At 32.4% G+C, this 9,016-nt stretch overlaps 1 protein-coding gene across 1 annotated transcript in view; it reads right to left on the minus strand.

Annotated features, from left to right (window-relative positions):
- Window positions 1-5,987, minus strand: part of mAChR-B (muscarinic acetylcholine receptor) — a 207,924-nt gene extending 201,937 nt beyond the window's left edge. The window contains exon 1 of the mRNA XM_035357843.2: window positions 5,565-5,987. The gene's annotated coding sequence lies outside the window, so the exon portion shown is untranslated. The remainder of the gene's footprint in view (window positions 1-5,564) is intronic.
- Between the last annotated feature and the right edge of the window lie 3,029 nt (window positions 5,988-9,016).

Raw genomic sequence — 9,016 nt, forward strand, 5'->3', positions numbered from 1 at the left:
ACTAATTTTTTTCACTTGTATTATGTAGTAATTCTGGTTTCAGGGTTTCTTCTAACTGTGGATTCCTTGACAGGAAACTGGTAGGCAAAACATAGGCTTAAATACGAAGTGTAAAGAATAAGACCCTTTCGCTTTCCGTGTGTATTCTAGTGACAGTGAAATTGTTTACCTAATGAGCTCTTGGCAACTGGGTGGTATGCAGGAAACGGTGTTTCAATAAAGACACTTATGGCGGTAATGTGTATGCTTTGTAAGTTAAGATTGTTCATTGTGCAGGCGGCTACCTTTGTAAAATAAGTATTGACTGAAGACTGACGCCATTAATTGTATAGCTTTGCTTGATTAGTAGTGCGAATAAAAGATGTAGACAAATGTATTGATCATTTTGTCGAGGCGTGATATTTTTTCGAATTTTTCGAAGAGGACATTACCCTGAGGTTTTTCCCGCTGTTGATAAAGAAAGTTGTACGGCACCTACTCTTATTTTTACGCATATATAATCGGCTGGGATAAGGTCGTGGCAGACTGCGATTCACCAATTAATTGGAAATGAGGCATGATTGCGTCGGCCGTTGATATAATTAATAATTAAGCAAGGAGTTAGAAAGGGGATATTTGATTGAAAAACGCTGGTGGCTCAGAGTTTTCTTGAGCGAGTTGTTTTGAGCTCCGCGGAGAGCGGTGTTTAGCGTTTAGCTTTTGCTTTGAATAACAGAGCGTTGAGCATTATTAAGAAGAATAAGAAAAGAAAAAAAACGGAGGAAGAGGAGAGAACGGGAATGACGGCTTCGTGCTTGATGGCCAACTGAACCGGATAATTTTGCGTAGGAAAAGGAAGACTTGAACGTTAAACCCGCGGTTATAAGTTGAACGACGTCCTGTGTCGTATTCTTCTTCCAACGTGAATACAGCATTGATGATATACCGAATTTAGGGCTTCCTGGAAAAGATCATCAGGAGAACTCTTTCGAGACTGTTAATTAATGAGCGGAGAAACAGATGAGCGTGAAAGTATCAAATTCCAAACTTAGTGTCTTAGCAAATCGCCTACCGACTATGTGACGTGGCACGATCCGAACTTTGAAGCAATAAGAAAGGGACTTTACTTTGAAGCGGAAAAATGACTCCCAGCTTAATTTGACTGGCGGGATCCAATAGTATAGGACTCCGAAGTCTGCAGACGTAAGTCCTTCTTCTTTCTCTCAGTACATATTTGATTATGAAATTTTAAATTTTTTATTTTTCTTTAGATAGGACAAAATCCTTAATTATGTTTTTCTTGTGTATTTAATGTGTTAAATGGGGTAATTTTGTCCTTTGAAATGTATAGCAAGGCTATGTTATTATTTAGGTTATGTTTTCTGCATATGTCAGTATAATTAAGAGACTGAATATTGCATTATACTGATCGAACCGGGGTTAGTTAATTAATTACTGTTACATTTGTATTAAATTGTCAAATATTCATTAGATAGTAAGATTAAAAATTTGTACTTCATCAAAATCGGTATGTGATTCGCACCATAGTTGCGACACAACAAGTGTGTTTTAGTCTCTTACGGTGGTTCTTCACTTACATAGTAGTATAACCCTATAATTAAATATTTTTTTTAATCTTAATCCAAGTTATTACATTAAACTTCTTTCTTCCGCTAATTCCCTAAAAACCTAGATTTCCATAAAGGAAAAGCAAATTAAATATCTTTGCTTTTTGAGCGGATTTTTCACAATTTCGACTGTAAGAAAGTCGAAAAATCTCTTAGAAAATTTATTTCTGTTTCTATCACTTAAAATGCTGTTAACTTACAAATTAGTAAAATCTTCCTTTTGGATTTAGATATAGTAACTTACGTAGCACACTGTTTGAAAAATACATAATTTCAGAATTTAGTACATAACACTTATGAAGACATGGTTGTATTTATGCATATATATTCAAAGCGACATTTATCTTATATTAATTGACAATTTTTAGGCGGGGCTGTCTTTCCAACTGGAATGTAATCGTTCTTTTTTCTGTTTGAAGAAGCTAATATAATAATAACATGGAGAAAGAGATGGAAAACTACTGAGTTACAGAATTTTCTAGGGAATTCACTCAGATGAAAAATAACCACTACATTGCAGGTATCGTGGCGTGAAAGGCCACCAGCGGCTGAGTACTAAAGTCACTGAACAGTTACAGTTTGATCTGGATCCGATCCAGGCAAACAGGCCGGTTGCATGAGCATTTCCATTGTTTTCTCGATGTGTAAAGAGAACACAAGCCAGTTTTCCCTGGAAAGTACCTCACGAAGGCATGTCTCTCCTCAATCAGATAGCCTTAGCGTGGTTTATATAAGTTTTTATCAAATAAGTCAAACCATCCCTGTGTGAGATATAATTAAACATCCCAAAAGCATTAACAGACATCTGTTACTTTTACCCATTCAGTAATAATAATGTTTCTTATTCCAGCGTAAAGTATTATTTAAGTTTCAGTATAAAATACTTTAAAACCATATAAAATTATTAAAAAGCTTGGATAAACTCTTGTTAAAGCTACATACCTTCTTCGTGTACTTGTTAATTAAATATCTAATGTAAATTTAAGTACAACGCAGAAACCAGATCTAATTTTCATTACCTAAAATTATTTTTAAATCGAATAAATTCAACACAATTTAATAAACTGAAGAAGACTACTTGATTTCTTACAAAGCATCCGATATTTTGCTCAAAACAGGAGTTTTCTGCTATGCAAAAAACTGTTTTAACTGTTTCTAAATTTTTTATTATAAAAATAATGCAAATATTTCTACTTATGAAACTTAGAAAGAATCTCACGTAAAAGACAAAAATTAGATGCCTATTAACACTTCTGTTTATAAATATATTGAAGATACAGTTATCTTACACATTAAAACTCATTACAAATACAATACCAAATGAAAAAAAAAGTTGTATAGTTGCAGGCATTATTTGTCCTATTATTGATTCTTATCTACTTTCTCTAAACCATAATAAAAGAACATTTCTTTCCAAGATAAAATACAAACCCTTCAAGAATATCCTCTTTTAGATGTCAGGAAAAAATTCAGTTTTTTTTTTCTTTCGTGCATCAAATGTCTTTCTTTTTTAATTTTTAATATCAAGCGTTCTTTTGTTTTAATCTGCTTACCTTATACTCGTAATGAATGTCTTTCAGTTTTGTTTAGTTTAAAAAATAACACTAGAGTTCGCCAACTAACATCATTACTTTTATTGTTGCATTTTTTGTGGGTAACAAATGTAATTTTTAATTTGAATACCTTTTCGTGTGTGCTGGTACTCGGTTTTTAAAGAAAATTTCTTCATTTATCGGAAAGAAATATTGTAACAATTCCTTTAATGCTGCTGAGGCTTTCTACTTTAATTTGAGGAATTTAACTTTTTAGACTTTTAGCTTTACAGAGCATAAAGCAATTCCTTCTCTCAGCATTCAATGCATCTTCCTATTTCCGGTTCTGCATAACAATGAAGCGAAGATAAAATAATTGGATTTTTAAAATAAATGACTCATTTCGACTTAGTAAGGAAGCTTCCTCTCCCTGGCAGTAATCAATTGAGAAAATGGACTTACCAGAAAACCTTGTAAGTTTTTTCTGACGTGCAGTGAAGACTGCTTGGTCTACAAGCATGTCTTTTTGCTTAAGTTAAAATTCCGTACTCCGCTTTGCTTTAAAATACAAGCACCATTCCTCAGACCTATGAGTGATATAAAGAATTCCCACAGTAAAATTATTGTCGTATTAACATAAATATATGCCGATATTTTTTCTCTTAAAATACCCTTCTGAAAACCCACCCTTCTTATATATTGGCAAGATGACATTTAAAATTTATAATAATATAATTTATACTTTGTCCGGAATTTTTATTTAAGAAATACGTATTCAAGAAGCTTTACTTCATTGTATGGTGTTTTCAACTTAAAGCATCTTTCTTATAGAATACTTTCAAAATATCAAGCTCATTTAGATGCTTTGTCCTATACGCAAGATCCTTTTTTTTTTTTTTTTTTTTTTTTTTTTTTTGTAGAATTCGACGAGGCAATCCTATTCTATTTTTTCTTATACACCCCTTCGAAATTTCACGTTGTTGTATAAGTGAGTCTGCTTTATTCAAGGTAGGGCAAGTATTTTGAGCTTTTATATTTTTCTTGCTCATTATACGTAATAAATAAATGGCATAATGGGTCGAAAGACATATTGCGCAGGAAGAGAAAGATTTTCTAAACTTAATTAAGTTTCAAAAGGATTGCTCCATCTGTCAATAAACTTAATTACAATTATAAGAAAAATAATGATAGATCTTAGTAGAAAGAAAATTCTGTTTTTTTCCCCTGGCTACTTTGCGGTTACTAAGAGCATAGCACCTTATAGGAAGAAATTAATGCTAAGAAATCAGTAGCTTAGTTTTAATGCAATACGTTTTTCCTTGTAAAGAAATTATTTTTGATCAGAATTTATTGAATACTTATTTGAGATGTCTCGTGACTGTTGCATTACAGTATGTGTCCAGGGTTGTTCCTACAAGATGGATTTCCTACTAGACATACTAACCAGCTGCAACAGTCCATTCTTTTAAGAAAAAGGATAAAGAAAATTCATTCTATGATAATTTTCTGAAATATTTCAGAAAACTGTTAGCTGAGTAACTGAATAGCGGTAATTTGAATAATTTATAAGAAATCCTCACTTTAAGGAACGAACTTTAAGTACAAATAAGAATTCCTTCTCTTCTGGATTATTAACTGATTTCTGGAATGGGCACTGAATACCGAATTACGTTTTCCGGTGGAAAATATATTTAAATTGGGCAGAAACGGACTTTTTCATAATAAAATCTGTACTAAATATTTACGGTCTTTTGAGGCTGCTTGTTAAATTGAAAATACCAAATTGGAAAGTAAAATTTGATATGGTATTAGTTATTATAAATATTAATAAAGTACATTGAAGTAATGTTATGTTACATATATTTCAAAGTCTTGTTAGGATAATTATGAAACATTATTCTTAAAAATTACTCTAAAGAAGAAAATATATTTTCAAGTGAAATACCTAATTTAAAACTTTAATTAACTGCCGTTTGTGAATCCCGTATTTTACATTAAAATTATTTTTTAAAATGATGAAAAAACATGAAAGAAATAATTATGTGAAATAAACAGCAAACGTACTTGATGGATTCTATAAACCATTTATATTGTTAAAAAAGTATTTGGCTCTTAAACTCAAAAGAAGAATACAAGAGGAATATAATATATCTTTCTAATGAAAGAAATGGCTTTATATTTAATATATTTTATAACTAAAAACAAGCAAAGTAATAAACTACAAATAAAACTATTTTTGAATGATATTAAAGCATTAAAATTATTTTTTAAGCACACAAAGCATTTAGAAGAATTATTTTTATATTAGAAATAACAAAACTGCATCATGCAAAACAAAGAAGCAACGTTTTAAAAAAAAGAAATATGCATTTCTCAAAATCAAGCTTAAAAGTAAACTAAAATAATGCAATTTAAATATACTTACCATTCAGAAAAGGGCAAGGAGCGTTGTCATGTGCTCATTCAAAGGTGAAAGAAAGAGTTAAAGTCTTGGTGTTTCTGTAAATCGTAAGGAGAACTTAAGCTCTCTTTATTGCCCGAGATATTTCCCCCTTTTTTTTAACACATATTATATTTTTTAAGAGAAGAAGAAAATCTCATCTCTCGAATCAATAACTTCTGCGGGATGATTCGGGTAGACAACATTACATCATCTGACAAAGCCTATTCATGCAATAACATTCTCCCGAGCAATCGAAAGTCTCACATTCTCCTGATTCCGGGCACTGCGAGAGCATCTCTTGATCCCTGACACTCCCCCACTACTATGGAGCGATGACAAATGACAGTGGGTTGACACAGAATTCGCCCCATAAGATGATCCAGGTGGACAGGACGGGCCGCTGCCAGAAACCTGGATGCAACAGCCGTTGCAGACAGCTCTCTTAAATAGCAGCACAGACCGCACGGCGGCGCAGCACCTGAGGGGCGGAGCCGGACAAAATTTTATCAGGGGAGGACGGGAAAATGTATTCAATCAATCTAGCTCAGATCAGAGAAATTCGTCAGCCTCATGAGATTTTAAAATAAAACAAATGAGGCATATCACTCACCGCATCGAAACTCGTTAATCAAAGAAATTTCCAACAGAACTCTGCGCAATTTTAAGACCCTGCAAAAAAAAAACTAAAAATGCTGTAAGTATCCATAATTTGCCCTTTAAAAAAAACATTATTATTCAGATTGATTCTCAGAAGAGCGATATAAACTTCTATTTTTAAAACGGTAATGCGAGTCGTTTATAAGCGAAGCGATAAACAATAATTTTCTCAGAATGTTATCAGAATTGCTTTACGTACCTTAGCTATAAATTCATGAACTTTTTGAGAAACTTGTTTTCTAATAATATTTTAATACTTAAGGAACATATAGCAGCAATTTCAATGTTGTTTCATAAATTTTCAAGAAATTGCATCAATTTTGTTAGTTTGAATTGCAGTTCACAAATTTTACATCTCAAAAAAAAAAAAAAAAAAAAATAGATATTTAGAAAGAGAGAGAAAAGATGTATATGTATAATCTGCACTCAAAAATAAATCTAAGTGACCTTAAGAGAGAACGAAATTTAAAAATCTTATTATTTAAATTAGAGCAAAATTCTTAATGTTTTCCCATTGCATTCATAATTTATTGAATCTAAAATAATTATATAATTAGCACTAAATCTTTTAAAATATTGCCTAATTTTGCTCTTCTGAGAATCATTTATGGCTGCAAAAGCAAAACTGAAATGTTATGTCTCACATTTATCCGGATTTGTGTGCACATTTATGATTATTTCTAGAGAAGCGGGGAGGATATTATTGGAAAGTCATAATATTTCCAATGTGAAATTAGTAGTAATTTATATTATTATAAAAATAGATTAAGAATCTGCATATCTTAATAGAAGTAATAGTTTGATGATATTTATTTAATAAATTTAATGTCCTATCCGAAATTATATTACTACTCATATAGAAAGTTTTATTATTATTTCATACATACGGCAGTTTTCATAAATTAGGTAATACATAGGAAAATCGCAATACCTCAGTACGTAGCTAATTTAAAAGTGTTGGTTGAAACTTTTATTATATGAGTTTAAAGAAATTCTCAAAACCGTTTTATGCTAAAGTTGGCTGAAATTAATATACGAAATATTACGTCGGGTAAAGGTTAGCAAAGTTAAATTAAAAAAAAGTACGTTGCCGATTATCGAAATTCCGTTATTGAGTTTTATCCGAGTTTCACGAAACTCTGAACTCTTCCTGGAATTATTATCATTATTCCACGTTTATGGAAGGTATAATTATCTGTAATGTTCAGTATTAGTCACAGTTCTGAGAACAAACCTTGATAGTCAAAATCATTACAGATACTTCTAGCACTCCAAGGGTATCGGTTGCTTTTCAGCTTTTTCTCGATTTCTTTAATTACTGAAGAAATGGTTCTTAAATTGAAGAGAAATTTGGGACTTTAATAAGACCAGGCAAGTGAAAGCCTGTCGAGCACACTGTACAGTGGTTAGAGAAGCCTGCTCCGGTACCGAAGGGTCAGAGTTCGAATCCCGAGTAAGATAAGGATGTTTTTAAATGTAGAGTATCCTTGCACTCTAAATATGCGGCGAGCCGAAAGTCCTCTCGTGTAATTTGGTGGAAGGGAAAAGACTGAAAAACCCTCGGAATACCCCCCCAGGCTGCTTTTCCTCAAAATTGGGGTAGAAAATAAAACCTCTCTTTGGAGTAAGCTCTGGTAACCATTTTTCCATGTAATATGGGCACGATCATAACAACAACAACAAGGACGCAAAGCTGTAAAATTAACCATATCTGCAAGTGTTTTGGTAACTTAACTTGCTGAACTTTGTAAAGCACGTATGTAAAAAGAAACAGCTGCTATTCGGAATCTTAATACAGGCATATTTGTCCGCTAAAAGGGATATAATTACGTAAATTATCGGGGACTGTTAACGCGGATAATTTCCACGAGATAATGATGGTCGCATAATCTTACTTTAACTTACCGATGTGACTGGATGCGCATGTCACAGATATTTTTAATTCTTTTAACATTCCTCAAAATTAAAAAAAAAAATACTGCTCCTCCTAAGCGATGTACGGTGTGTAACATAACAGATTTTACTTTTAAAAGAAATAGTTTTACTGTTCTGAGTATAAAATGACAAAATTTCAACATGAAATAAATATATCTACCTTTCCTAGGACAGTGTTTGTGATAAATAGTTGCATTTCATTCAGCGGGTCTCTTTTAACAACCAGTCTTTGGTAGTTACGTGTTAACTAGCATTACTGACTATCCGACCGCCCTTTAATCTTGTTCATGGCGTATAATCGCTTTTCTATGTCAATATCGAGTGCTCACAATGCTTATAAAAATGTAGGACTACTAACGTTGCTTCGCGCTGATAATCATGGTGTTTACGGATTTAATTGAAAATAAAATTTTCTATTCCTAAAATGTTGTACGGAGGCTGCTTGGGGTTTTGTTTGGGATTCAACATATGCTCCATGACGTAAAGGTTAAGAAAATTAAATGGCTAGACTCTAGGTACCGTAATCGATCCGGACTTCATATTTAAAAATAATATTAACTTATTTTGCCTTCAGTTTAAAAGAGTATTTTTTTCACCTTTCGATTTGAAATTCTTATTTCTTTGCCGAGAGGAAATGACAAGGGAGCAGTGAGTTGTTTGGCAAAAGACATACTTTTAATAAAGAAGGTAGTAAGCAGTGAAATCTGAGAGGTGCTGTTCTATGGCTGCGACGATAACTGTACTTGGTTAGGTATCTTTTCGTCCATCTCGGTTATAATCCAAGGTTCTTGTTTCACTGTACATTCCGCGTGTGTTTATGACTTATTAAGCAGGTTCTAAAA

Source organism: Stegodyphus dumicola, chromosome X2 (assembly GCF_044657685.1).
Source record: "Stegodyphus dumicola isolate Sdum_Otavi_A_Nest chromosome X2, ASM4465768v1".
Lineage (NCBI taxonomy): Eukaryota > Metazoa > Arthropoda > Arachnida > Araneae > Eresidae > Stegodyphus > Stegodyphus dumicola.